We start from the raw sequence: 5,932 nt of genomic DNA on the forward strand, positions 1-5,932 counted from the left end.
GGGCGCTGTTTAAGTGAAACGTAACGGTAGCGCGTTTCCAAAACGCGCTATAGCTAAGTTAGCTACAACGCGTTTCCTGAAACCCACTACTGCTACTCCTTTCTCCTTTTTCCCTTTTTTCTTTTATTTTTCTTTACATTTTATTTTTTTTCTTTCTCCTTTTTCTATTTCTTTCATTTTCATTTACTTTTCTACTTGTTTTTCACTTTATGCTATTTCCCTCAGCAGCAGCGCCTTACACGTAAGCGCACTACAGCTAAGGAGAGTAGCAGTAGCGCTGGGCCAGTATACGCGCTACTGCTAGGTTGGGCTAGCCATGTGCGCCCAGTTCAAACATAGCAGCAGCGCATTTCGCTTGTACGTGCTACTGCTAAAGTCATAGCAGTAGCGCGGTTTATTTACGCGCGCTGCTACTAAGTAGCAGTAGCGTTTGATTTTGTACAGCGCTACTGGTAACATTCTGTGTATAAGGTTTTCCCTAGTACCTTATGAACTGTGGTTTCGTAAGAAACCAAAGTTGTCGTTTCTTAAAGTTTGGGGTTGCGATGCTTATGTGAAAAAGCCTCAACCTGATAAGCTCGAACCCAAATTGGAGAAGTGTGTATTCATAGAATACCCAAAGGAAACTGTTGGGCACACCTATCACAAGATCCGAAGGTAAGATATTTGTTGATAAGAATGGATCCTTTCTAGAGAAGGAGTTTCTCTCGAAAGAAGTGAGTGGGAGGAAAGTAGAACTTGATGAGGTAATTGTACCTTCTCCTGAATTGGAAAGTAGTTCATCACAGAAATCAGTTCTAGTGATTCCTACACCAATTAGTGAGGAAGCAAATGATGATGATCATGAAACTTCACATCAAGTTATTACCGAACCTCATAGATCTTCCAGGGTACAATCCGCACCAGAGTGGTACAGTAATCCTATTCTAGAAGTCATGTTATTAGACCATGATGAACCTACGAACTATGAGGAAGCGATGATGAGCCCAGATTCCGCGAAATGGCTTGAGGCCATGAAATCTGAGATGGGATCCATATATGAGAACAAAGTGTGGACTTTGGTGGACTTGCTCGATGATCAGCAAGCCATAGAAAATAAATGGATCTTCAAGAGGAAGACGGACACTGATATTAGTGTTACTATCTACAAAGCTCGACTTGTCACAAAAGGTTTTCGACAAGTTCAAGGTGTTGACTACAATGAGATTTTTTCAACTATAGGGATGCTTAAATACGTCCGAATCATGTTAGCAGTTATCATATTTTATGAAATCAGGCAGATGGATGTTAATACTGCATTCCTGAATGGATTTCTGGAAGAAGAGTTGTATATGATGCAACCAGAAGGTTTTGTCGATCAAAAGGGTGCTAACAAAGTGTGCAAGCTCCAGCGATCCATTTATGGACTGGTGCAAGCCTCTCGGAGTTGGAATAAACGCTTTGATAGTGTGATCAAAGTATATGGTTTTATACATACTGCGGTGAAGCCTGTATTTACAAGAAAGTGAGTGGGAGCTCCATAGCATTTCTAATATTATATGTGGATGACATATTGTTGATTGGAAATGATATAGAATTTCTAGATAGCACAAAGGGATACTTGAATAAGAGTTTTTCAATGAAAGACCTCGGTGAATCAGCTTACATATTAGGCATCAAGATCTATAGAGATAGATCAAGACGCTTGATAAGGTTTTTCAATGAGTAAATACCTTGACAAGTTTTTGAAAGAGTTCAAAATGAATCAGTCAAAGAAGGAGTTCTTGTCTATATTACAAGGTGTAAAGTTGAGTAAGACTCAAAGCCCGACTATGACAGAAGATAGAAAGATAACTAAAGTCATTCCCTTTGCCACAATCATAGGTTCTATAAAGTATGTTGTGCCGTGTACCAGACCTATTGTGTACCCTGCCATGAGTTTGGCAAGGGGGTACAATAGTGATCTAAGAGTAGATCACTGGAAAACGGTCAAAATTATCCTTAGTGAGGACTAAGGAAATGTTTCTCGGTGATGGGGGTGATAAAAATTTCATCGTAAAGAGTTATGTCGATGCAATCTTTTACACTGATCTAGATGACTCTAAGTCTCAATCTGGATACATATTGAAAGTGGGAGCAATTAGCTAGAGTAACTCTATACAGAGCATTGTAGACATAGAATATTTGCAAAATACATGCATACGGCTCTGAATGTGACAGACCCGTTGACTAAATTCCTCTCACAAGCAAAACATGATCACACCTTAGTATTCTTTGGGTGTTAATCACATAGCAATGTGAACTAGATTATTGACTCTAGTAAACCCTTTGGTTGTTGGTCACATGGCGATGTGAACTATGGGTGTTAATCACATACACATGTGAACTATTGATGTTAAATCACATGGCGATGTGAAACTAGATTATTGACTCTAGTGCAAGTGGGAGACTGAAGGAAATATGGCCTGGAGGCAATAATAAAGTTATTATTTATTTCCTTATTTCATGATAAAAGTTTATTGAATACATAGACAAAACATATTGTACCTAGTATGCCTCTACTTGGCTAGCTCGTTAATCAAAGATGGTTATGTTTCCTAATCATAGACATGTGTTGTCATTTGATGAACGGGATCACATCATTAGGAGAATGATGTGACGGACATGACCCATCCGTTAGCTTAGCATTATGATTGTTACGGTTTCATTGCTACTGCTTTCTTCATGACTTATACATGTTTGACTATCAATACTGAACCAGGGAGAAGGTGTTGGCGCTAGCACACTGTTTGACACGAAAAAGGAAAGACATCGCTCATACAAAAAGAATAGATGGTTTCGTATAAGCGTCTCTCTTGACCCGGGGTACAGAATGTTGCGGGCGTGCCAGTGTACATAGTACACAAATATAAAGAAGAAGAAAGAAAAAAGATGAGGCCTGGTAGCGCGGCCAAAGTGATCAAGCGAATCATGGTCTCCTGGTTCCCGGGGTCCTCGGAAAGCCCCTAGTTAATTACTCCCGCGGATGGTACCGCGGGACAACTCCGATTAAGCTGTGCAGTCATCGTCTTTGGTCTTCGCTTCGTGTTCCTCATGCATGGTGGTGGTGTGTGTATGGCGGCGGTAGAGTCCGTGTACAAAGTGGTACACGCGCCGTCCAAAACGTGTCCTTTGCTCCGGCCACGCCCGCCTACGCCGTCTTGCCTCGTCGGCCTTGAGCGGCATCGATGTGGTTGTTGAAGTAGCATGCATGGTTGAGCTTGGATTGGACGTCGTCGATGACTTTGTAGATTCGCCGGGAGTGCGAGGGGTATGCCCCCCGGGAGTAGATTTCGAAAGGAGAAGAAGGAATGGATGGACGTGCGACACATGGTGTGCACACATCCGTCGATGACCGCACACACCGCCGCCAATAGCGGAGAATGTCGCCACCTCGTGTCGTCCGGTGCGTCCAGCGATGGTAGATGGGCCGCACGCCGATGAGCATGACGCCGACACGGAGTTCCAACGGTGATGCCGAGCCCGTCTCCACGATGGATGCGTCCGAACCAGGAGCCGCTAGACATGAGCAAACCCCGACACGTGTGACACGTGTTCGTGCTGAAGAAGACGGCGGCTGCGAGATACGCCTAAGCGTGGCCCGGCTCCAACCGGATGATGTCTCCGCCGCCATAGTTACGACGAGTCACCACGACTCATCGAGTGTCGTGCCGCCGCCATCATTACGACGAGTCATCATGACTCATCGAGTGTCGTGCCGCAGCCATCGTTATGACGAGTCATCGTGACTCGTCGAGCGCCGCGCCACCGCCAGTGCGTCGAACGGATTGTGTCGCCGAGTCCCGGCCAGCCCATGGCGCGTCCATGGACCGGCCAGGCAGCGGTGCGACGGAGCCTCGCCCAGGCACCGTCGGTAGTGTAGGTAGAAGGAGTGGCCCACAAGATGGCGCCGAGTCGAAAGATGTGTGTTGGCAAGTCCCGACCAGCCCATGGCGCCTCCATGGACTGGTGAGACCAGGCGAGTACGACCTCGCGATGCGGCGGTGCCTCCCCTTGGCGCCGCCGATGGTGTAAAATGAAGGGGGTGCGCTGAGTCGAACGATGCGTGCCACCGAGTCCCGGCACGATGGCGTTGCCGGCGGACTCGGCGACGGAGGGTGCGCTGGGGACCGCGCATGGTCAACGGCCCCAGTATGTCATCGTCTTGCGTGGAGAGTGCACCGGGATCGCGCATGGGTGGCAGCCCCGACACATCATCGTCATCGCGGTAGTTGTCGATGTGTGTGGTGCACCGGGGACCGCGCACGGGCGGCAACCCCGACGCCACGTATGCCTTCAAGGGAGGCCGGCGTATGGGATTCGCCGACGCGGGGTGCACGTCGTCGCCGGTCTAAGAGTGCACCGAGGACGCCCATCCCCGGCACATCGTCGCCGTGAGCGGCGGGCGTGCCGGAGGACGCGCACACACGGCGGTCCGGCTCATCGTCGCCAGTGGAGAGTTCATCGAGGTCGCCTGTCCCTGGCACGTCATCGCCGTGGGCGGCGGGCGCGCCGGAGGCCGTGCACACGCGGCGGTCCCGGCTCGTCGTCGCCGGTGAAGAGTGCATCGGGGGACGCGCACAGGCAGTAGCCCCGGGAGATGGAGCCGGCGGCCCGCCTCAACTCCGGCCGTCCGGTGGCAACTCCGTTGACCGCCATCGAGAGAGATGCATAGAGAAGGAAGAGATAGGACGAGTTCAGTGCTCACCTTGAGAGAAGATGATCGGCATGTCGTCGATCTCCACCACCAGCTCGCGATTTGCGCGCGCAGGCCGGTAGAAGAGAGGGCCTCCGGTGAGCCTCGTCCGGCTGTGCACGGAAGCCTCGGCCGCCTGCACGAGCTGGCCGTGTGCGTCGGGAGTTCTGGCCTTGGCCTCCTCCTCCCGACGCCTTCGTTCTTCTGCCTCTGATGCGTGTGGGTAGATGACTCCCCGTGGCTGCTTCGCGTCTCCTGCGTGCGTGAGTCCCGTGCCTCCTGCCCGCCTCCTCTTCCCCTGGCTGGCCAGAGGATACGATGGTGCGAAGCATCGTTCAGCGCTCCGATCTTTCCGTTCAAGAAAACGCGTTTATGTCATCTATCCATCTCCTGGTGTATGTCATCTATCCATCTCCTGGTGCTTATCTCTACAGATCGCGCACACGTCCGTACACGGTGGTCTCACACGTGCATATGGCTGCCAAGGGACCCGGCTGGGACGTAGTGTACATCTACCGGTATTCGAGTGCGTACGCTTCCCCACCGGTCGCTACGCGGGTATTTGGGTACGGATGCGTACGCCGGCTACGTACACCAGCTTACGAGTCTTGGAATCACGTACAACCCAGCCGGGTCGTACGCGTCCATGTTGGATGTACCAGGTCTTGATCATGTACTTGTACGTAGCTTAATGATCTGCATGCATGTGCTAGCAACGTGGGTACTTTTGCCATGCGTCAATACATGCTCGTACCAAGCCCAATATGCATGGCCACGCACTGCAATTGCACCCCAACATACACATACATCGAGAACTTGGGCTAGCTAATTAATTAACCGGCCATTAGCCCATAAAAATATCTTTCGGTCAGGATGTTCAATGTACGTCTTAGTTGGGCGGGGTTGCCAGATCTGGAGTTCGATGACGTGTCTGGGGTGTTGCCCCGGTCTGATTCATTCTGTTGAGTATATTGTGTACGTGTATATGTGCGTGTAGGGCCCACCTCCTGTTTCCTTGTATAGTTGAGGTTGTGGCCCACCTCTGTACTTATATATACGTGCCTGGTGCACCGATCAATGCATTGCGATTGCACATCCCATAACCTATCTCTCTACATGGTATCTATCGCAGCAAGGTCCTAACCCTAGCCGCCGCCGCCGCGCCTCCGCGCCGCCGCCGCCGCCGCCGTCACCAGCCGCCGCCGCCGCTGCCCTACC

Source organism: Triticum aestivum, chromosome 2B, assembly GCF_018294505.1.
Source record: "Triticum aestivum cultivar Chinese Spring chromosome 2B, IWGSC CS RefSeq v2.1, whole genome shotgun sequence".
Lineage (NCBI taxonomy): Eukaryota > Viridiplantae > Streptophyta > Magnoliopsida > Poales > Poaceae > Triticum > Triticum aestivum.